Raw genomic sequence first — 8,715 nt, 5'->3', positions numbered from 1 at the left:
AGTTAATAATCACAAGAAATATTAATAATACAACACACATACTCAGAGATGGAGAATGTGAAGTGTGCCCAACAAAAAGAATAAAAGTTCATTAAAGATGTGTGGTTCGACCTCTGAGTTGTTTATAAAGAGTGGAAGGTAAAACATTGCAGCCATAATATTGAGTGTTGCTTGTAGAACTGAACAGTTGATTGAAATTCTTGGCATTCCAGGTTGGTCAAAACTCTTTTGTCCGAATTCCTTTTGACAGAGGCTGGCTGGCTGGTAGCACTCTGAATTAGTAGGAGTGCTACCCACTTTTTTTTACCAACAATGCAGGGACTTTTTAACTTCAATTTAAGACACAATGTCATTGACACAGAGAGAGACAGACAGAGAGACAGAGAGAGGGAGAGACCAGAATTGAAGTGCACTTTTAACTTCTGTCTATGTGTTTGACTGAAAGGGAAAGACCAAAAAATGATCTCTCACCCAAACAGCTGACTTTTCTCCCATCATGATCACAGTCAGAGATAACTCCAAGATAAGCATGTTTCTCTTTGTGTATTTCTCCCATTCAGTCAATCCTTTGGAAGCTTCCATGATACACTGTTAGGTACTATTTTTCATGATCTCTCTCCACTACTCACTGAGTTAACATTTGCAATAATTTTGGCTTGCTCAGTTCTCTTTCAAAAAATAAATATTGGAAATAAAGTTTGATATATTATTTGACATGAATTTATAATCCATGGTCATGAGACACTGCCACTCTAGTTTAACCTCTCCCCATAGAACTAGCAAATGCCCCTTGCAGAGTATGCCCCTGCTCTTTCATGACCTGTCCAAGTGTACAGATTCCATCTTCTCCAGAATTGGATCCAATGCCTCAAGAGTCTAAATCCCTCTCTGCCTACAATCAAGAAGCTGAGCAGCTCCTGGTGTTATGGACCTAGCTATCGTTGCATTCACCTGAGAACACACCTCCCCCAGCTGTATACAAAAGGGAAAACCTATTAGAAAGGAAGTCAGCCTCAGTGTATTCCTGCGCTCCCAGCCTAGTGTTTTCACTCTGTGTGGGCGGTCTCCCATTCCCTTTCTGTCAGTGCATTCTTTACCTGTGGTGTGATAACATCACTGTATGTGTTATCCACGAAGATCTCAGCCTACTGGGTGCTTCACAGAGACTCCAGATCACTGATGGCCATATCCAACACAGCCTAGCCATATACAACTGCCCGTGATCCTCACTCAAATTCACCTCTGCAGAAGCCAAGCAGTTCTTTTACCTTATTTGCAAATCTGCATTACTGAAAATCAGCAACTTGAAGATGGAGTCTACTCACTGTCTCTTTCAAAATTCAGTGAACTTCAGTATCTGTTTGTGATGTTTTAAACTCCTCTTCAGTGACCCTGAAACTGTGTTGAATGACCAACTGAAAATCCTGCAAAAATCCTCATTTTGAGCCTATTTTATAAAAGTCCTGTTGCTGGACAGGATTGAATGTTGCTACGAAGCCACTCTTCAACTGAGTGCACACTGAATGTCACATTTCTCAGACAATGCTGGTGTCCCTGGTACAATTGGATGTACAAGAAATGGATTTCATCATAAACTGTCTGAGATGATGCAATGGAGAGATTCCTCAGTACTCAGTGCAATTCATCGTAAATGTATCAGATTGTATTGAGAAGCTATTTTCTGTTTAATTAATTCATTGTCTTTTCAGGTTAAGTGCACTGCTGGCAAAATATAAAGTAACAGGAGTTTTGGGAAGAGCGATCACAATAGATTGTCACTATGGCAAAGGGTCACAATTGTACGTGAAATTTTGAAGTCGCCAGTGCTCTGTTTTAGTAAAATCATGGACATCATGGACAATGAGGAAAAACGTAAATCACAGAGAACAAGACAAAAAATACTATGGAGGATCTTCGCTCTGAAGATGCAGGATGGTACAGCTGTGGTATTGACCAATCCGGCCTCATTTCAGTGTCTGCTGTAGAGCTACAAATATCTGACGGTACATTTCTCAGTGATATCATTGATTATTCTCCATTGAGATGTAAGATCAATGTTTTATCTGTGAGAGAACATGACAGTTCCAGTATCCTGATGCCCCGCGGCAGTGAAAGGGTTTTGCAGTGAGAAGGCAGAGATCAGAATGCTTTGTAAAAAGAATTGGAACTTTGTGGTCAAGACAAGTTATCTAAAAACATCAGATTTGATTAAATGGACTGGTGTCGTTCTTATCTTCGTTGCCCACCACCAGCTAAAACATTGTGAGAATTTACATCTCCATTCTCAATGGCTACCTACAGTCATTTAACACTGAGTACAGAGGGAAGTGAATGGGGACTTTGACTTTTGGTACCTCAGCAGCAGTGGACACCACTCGGACCTGAGCAAGTCCCCTGAAGGGGAAGAGCCAGGTTCCTGTCTGGGACATGCTGTCAGTGCAGAGAGAGAGGGATGGGGCTCTGGGATGAGTAATAATAGGTTTTGAGTAGATTTTCTGCCACCAACCTCTTTGTTGGTATTAGTCCAGCCCTTCGAGTGGAATTTAATTCAGTAAAAACAGGAAACTCAACCAGCATATGGCTTAAAGCTGGAGACTTTGAAGTAGATCTGACACAGCATCCATTTACGCAGCATTTTGAGATTTCAGAATCCCAGAAAAGTAAATTCCTATCTCCCTCTGAACTTGAGTTAAAATGTCATTTCAGTCACAGTCAAATGGGATGAAGCACATTTAAACTCCCTGTTTAAGGCCATGAAATTTGTACCAGACATTTGCCTATTTATTTTTTTATTTTATTCCATGTTTATGTAACATTCTCTCCAATAACTTTCCATTTAGCCATCCAAAGCCTTGGAATCTGGCTATCTGCTACTGTAAGAAAATATTGGCTCTGATTTCCACATTGACATATGTTCATTATCATTACATTTGTCCTAATTTAGATTCTTCGTATGATCAGATGTCATTGGAGAGATGGGAATGCACTTTACTGGGAGGATGGAGAGATAGATGTGTTGAGGATATTCCAGCGTACAGGCTCTGGATGAGATGTCGAAATGTTGGAAATAGGAAAGTGAATGCTGCTCAGGCAGTAACTGAATGTCTGTTTGTTTTCCCCAGAACCTGTATCTGTTCCTATACTTAGATTTTTATCGTCTCCACCAAATGCTTCATGTTTTGGGAGCTCGGTGTCAATATCCTGTGAATCTGTCTCGGGATCCCTCTCCATTCAGTACACATGGTATGAATGGACCCTGTCTGAAGATTCAAAGATCTCCAACACCAGTAAACTGGATCTGCATTGTCACTCCTTTACACAGCAACAACATCAATATTACTGCATAGCCTCAAATCCAGTGAAATTGTTCATGTGTCAGTCACTCACAGACCAGGGGAGAACTCCAGTTATGTGGCACAAATCAGCACCAGTGGTAATTTATATTGTAAACAAACAATATAATTGCTGATTTGTCAAAATATAAATTTCTAGCAAACTACTTGCCAGTTGTATTCCTTCAGTCAGTCTGAAAAATTGCAACTTGCCAAATTTACTCAATCTGGTCTTTCAATCAATCCGAACATGGTCACTTCGTAAATATGATAAGATTAGAAAATGTCCCAAAAGCATGGATAAAGTTTGCAGAAATCCCCGTAATCCCAGAAAAGTAAAACATTAGTAAAAGTAAAACACAGAAAAGTAAGAATTGACTGAGTCTTCAATAGTTGAAATAGTTATTTTTAGCAGAAGAAATTCTGACTTCCCTCTCGTGTCCTCATTAGATTAGATTAGATTAGATTACTTACAGTGTGGAAACAGGCCCTTCGGCCCAACCAGTCCACACCGACCCGCCGAAGCGCACCCACCCATACCCATACCCCTACGTTTACCCCTGCATCTAACACTACGGGCAATTTAGCATGGCCAATTCACCTAACCTGCACATTTTTGGATTGTGGGAGGAAACCGGAGCACCCGGAGGAAACCCACGCAGACACGGGGAGAATGTGCAAACTCCACACAGTCAGTCGCCTGAGGCGGGAACTGAACCCGGGTCTCTGGCGCTGTGAGGCAGCAGTGCTAACCACTGTGCCACCGTGCCGCCCACTAGGAAGGATGTCAGGAGAAAGTGTGATATGCTGTCACTTTAAAAGGTTATTTTGTCCTAGTTTTTTTGAAGAGAGGTTGTAAGGCAGACGTGTTTATCTGTCTCTGAGATTGTAAACAATTTGAGAGGCTCTGGGTTTTTTTTTGTAAAGTTGTAACAATGGAAGCATTCTGGTTGGGGCCAGGTCTCACAGACCAGGTTTCCAGTGTTGTTTTTAGATTTAGTTTTAAACAGAAGCCATTGGGGTCTCAAAAGAGTTTGAAACTTCAGTGAATGTCTCCTAGCTGCTACTTTCTCTGAATTTCCTCTGGATGCTTTTTCTCCTCCTTGATTGGAGAACTGCATGTGCGAACCTGTGTCTGAATTTGCTTTTTTGCCCATGGTATGTATATAGGGTGTTACTATATTGAAACAGTTAATTAGTAATTGGTACTGTTTTCCAATAGTTAAGTTAGGAGAAAGTGAGGACTGCAGATGCTGGAGATCAGAGCTGAAAATGTGTTGCTGGAAAAGCGTAGCATGTCAGGCAGCATTCAAGGAGCAAGAGAATTGACGTTTCGGGCATGAGCCCTTCTTCAGGAATCATTCCTGAAGAAGGACTCATGCCCGAAACGTCAATTCTCCTGCTCCTTGAATGCTGCCTGACATGCTGTGCTTTTCCAGCAACACATTTTCAGCAATAGTTAAGTTATTCTACATTTCTTTCATTTGTGTTTTAACTATGTGTTGATTCTGATACAGTCAGTTTCTTGTACATGGAAATCTGAGACTTCTGTTTGTAATTTGTGATGATCAATATCACAGCAAAAAAAGAAGGAAGTTCAGAACTAAGGAGTGTTTTAACTATAGTGTTAAAATAAATTGTGTTTTGCTCAATATCAAGTAATTTGACCAGTTAAATTGCATCTGCAATATGGCACTTTACATCCACCTTTAAAATAAAATAAGCTTTAGGGTCTAGACTACCTTCTTAAAGTGTATAAAGGGGATTTGGTCTGGTCCATAACAAGGGTGTCAAAGACTTTATCTAAAATGGAAGTGACTCAGTAAAATTACAGGGCGTCTAAAGCATTTACAGCCATTGCTTGTTAAAGTTTCCTCACTCCTGCAATACAGGAAGTGCAGCAATCAGTGACTCAGTGGTCAGCACTGCTGCCTCAGAGCAGCAGGGACCTAGATTCGCTTCCTGTCTTGCTCAACTGCCTATGTGGAGTTTGCACATTCTCCCCATGTCTGTGTGGGTTTCCTCAGGGTGCTCCAGTTTTCTACCACAGTCCAAAGATGTGCAGGTTAGGTGGCCGGGCCATGCTAAATTGTCCATAGTGTCCTGAGATGTGCAGGCTATGTTAAAAAGCCACGGGAAATGCCGGGTTACAGGGTTAGGGTAGGGGTGGTGGGTCTGGGTGGGTTGGAGAGTTGGTAAGGATTGATGGGCCAAATGCCCTGCTTCCACACAGCAGGGATTCTATGATTCAAAGGCCCTTAAGAATTTTATACATTTCAATGAGGTTACCTCTCAATCTTCTAAACACCAGAGAATATAGGCTTATATGAAACCTCCTCATAAAACAATGTCCATCCGACTTGGGTCCAGTGGAGTGAACCCAAGGATAAGTAGGTCTTTTGAGGATACCAACACTACAAGCAGCATGGCCACTATGTATTCACAGCTTCCCTATTTTTTATCCCTTCGTAACAAAATATAAAATATTACTTGACTTTGTGTGGCTATGAATTGGAGGTCGTGTAGTACAATAATAACATCCATGCCCTTCACCAGAAATTCTGGTTTCCAGTTCCACTCCAGGACTTGATGGAAGGGAAGTGTGTTCATAACACAGCAGCTAAACAGGTTAAGTATCCGTTGTAAACCCTTTCAACTTTACCGGTAGGCGCTAACATTGGGGGAGACTCTTATTGAGGTAAAAACAATGACTGCAGATGCTGGAAAGCTGCTCGTCGGATGCTGCCTGAATTGCTGTGCTCTTCCAGCACCACTGATCCAGAGATTCTTATTGAGTAAGGTAATGGAAAGAAATTGGAGCCGCTATCATTGTGATCCATCTCCACAGCAACTAAGACTCACTGGATGGCACGGGGGTGGGTTGCGGTAGGGGGGAAACTGTTAGCACGATCAGATTGAATCAATCCCTGGCTCAATTAGTGCCAACAGCATGGGGTTCGATCCCCATTCCAGCTCAGAGTGTATTCAGGCAGTTTATTCTTGCCCTACCCATTGGATGATGGGTAATGCCTAATGCTTTCACGCACAGAATTTAAGAAGAAGAAGAGAACAAATCAATGTCAGGCTGCAACATGTCATCAGTGTCGCCTTTTTACGAATATCCATCATCCTTATTGTAATTTTCCAGGTAAAGGTGGTGTAGGTGCTGGAACAGATAATGCTTTTGAGAATCAGGTAAGGAGATCAAGTTTGAATATTTTGAATAATAATCATAAATTAACAATAATGCACCTTCAGCACAGACACGGACCAATCAGAACACCTGGTCCCTGCTGGACATTCAACACCAACATCCCCCCCACCATCTCCAACTAACCCGAACAACAGAAACTTCTCACTCTTTTGTCTTTGGTCTTTCTTGAGATTCTCCTTCAATGTATCCATGCTACTGACTGAACTAGCTCTTAGTTTGGTGAAACTTTGAACATTCTAAGTTTCATAACCTAACCTCTGAAGTCTAGGTAATGTTCATGTAAACCTACGCTGTGTCCCTTGCAAGGCCAATATATCCTTCCGAATGTGTGGTACCCAGATCTGCTCATAGTACCCCAAATGGGATCTAACCAGGGTTTTGTATAACTGCAGCATGACCAATGCATCCTTATACTCCAGTGCTCCTAGCTATAAAGGTCAGCATTTTATCACCTTCCTTGATTATGTTCTGCACCTGTTCTTGACATTTTAAGGGTCTATGTATTTCAACTCCCAACTTTCTTTTGTCATTCACTGTATTTAACTTCATATCACCCAGAAAGTATCTTGATCAATCCTTTTTTTACTCCAAAATGGATAACCTCACACTTGGTTATATTGAATTCCATCAGCCATAATTTTGCCCATTCAGTTAGTCTGTCAATATATCCCTTTGTAAATATAAGCTGTCATCTAGACTGTCTGCAAAACTGTCTAACTGGTACCTCACATGTAAGCTGGATAAGCGCACACGGTAGAAAGGACTAATTAAATACAATTCTGAGGTGAAATGAAGACCAATGTGAACAGGTTTGTGTGGATGAACTTATCAGACTGAGTTGGTTGTTTGAGCATTTGATAACTTATAAAACTTTGCAACAGTTTTGTCAATTAATTTACAATAATCTGAAAAATAGATTTCCCTTCATAGCAACAAAAATCACCATTAATCAAAAGTCAATTCAAACTTTGTGTTTTTGTTTCAGCAAATGGTAGGAGCAGAAGACAACATTGTATATTCAAATATAAAGCGCAGTCAAAGCAGGTCAGGAAAAATACAGAACACAGGAACTGTCCATTCCAAGGACAATGAAAATGGAGTCATATATGCAGATTTGCAGTTTCAAAAGAAGTCATCATCATGGAGTGGTGAGGCATCAAGTTACTCAGCTAACAGGGGCAATGCCCTGGTTCAAAGCCAGCTTCCAGAAAACAACATAGTAACTCCAACAACAGAGAATCCACCAGAATCTGAAATGGCAACTGATACTAAAGTTAAGCATTAGGAAATCTATTCATGTCAATTTGTGATGGCCATTGCTTCTTACTTTGCAATTTAATTTTATCTGCCATGAACCACAAACCTATTTTGTCTAATTCATCTATAATTTGAGTTGTTCCCTCCAGTTCCATCCTATTCCCAATATGGCGCAAGATGCCTCCTTTTCTTTTGTCTTATGGAAATGTCACATAAGACATCGAGCCTTGTGATACCCCAGTGCATACCCATCATATCACATAACCACCCCAGCAAAGTATAACAGCTCAAATAAGTCAGCTTTATCAAATTCTAGTCTCTAAGGCAGAAAGTTATGGATCTACTTCAGGATTTGGTCAAGTAACGCAGGCTAACATTTCATTTCTCCTGAGGGTATGCCACCTTTCAGGTGAACTGAGACCCCTCTCTGACATCTGAATGGATTGTAAAGTGTTCCATATATTCAAAGGTATGAATTTAGGTGAGAAAAGGAAAGCAGTTTAGGATCTTTTAGGGTAAAGACTTATATTGGCAGGTTTCCTCATTCTCTGAGTAACTGTATATATTTTACTAGCACAACTTGAACATGGTTTTATTGTGAAACAAGCTGCATCTTATTGTTAAAGCGCACAAGTGGGGTTCTCCTCCCACTGACAAGTAAAGATGAATGGTGCAGCAAGGACTACACTGACAATGACCTGGCAGTGGGTTGGTGTCACAGTGAATGCAATTTTCTTTTCTCTTGAACTCAATGAATGCCTTCCTCTGAGAGCAGATACTTCCAATGTTAAATGCTCCCAGAAGCATTTTGTAAAGAGAGTTAATTTACCTTCTTACCTATGAGGACAAATCCTAAATTTTTGTTCAGAATATTTGATGCTGACTTCTATAATTCTATTGGCCCTGGAACAT

General features: G+C 40.7%; 1 pseudogene; it reads left to right on the top strand.

Moving 5' to 3' along the window:
- Nucleotides 1–97: 97 nt before the first annotated feature.
- LOC148145081 (uncharacterized) lies at nucleotides 98–7,831 on the top strand (annotated as a pseudogene).
- Nucleotides 7,832–8,715: the final 884 nt, after the last annotated feature.

Source organism: Chiloscyllium plagiosum, unplaced genomic scaffold (assembly GCF_037043375.1).
Source record: "Chiloscyllium plagiosum isolate Xiang-an unplaced genomic scaffold, Cpla_swu_hap1 HiC_scaffold_26, whole genome shotgun sequence".
NCBI classification, from domain to species: Eukaryota; Metazoa; Chordata; class Chondrichthyes; order Orectolobiformes; family Hemiscylliidae; genus Chiloscyllium; species Chiloscyllium plagiosum.
The sequence above is the reverse complement of the archived record's forward strand: the minus strand, read 5'-3'. Positions and strand labels throughout refer to the sequence as shown.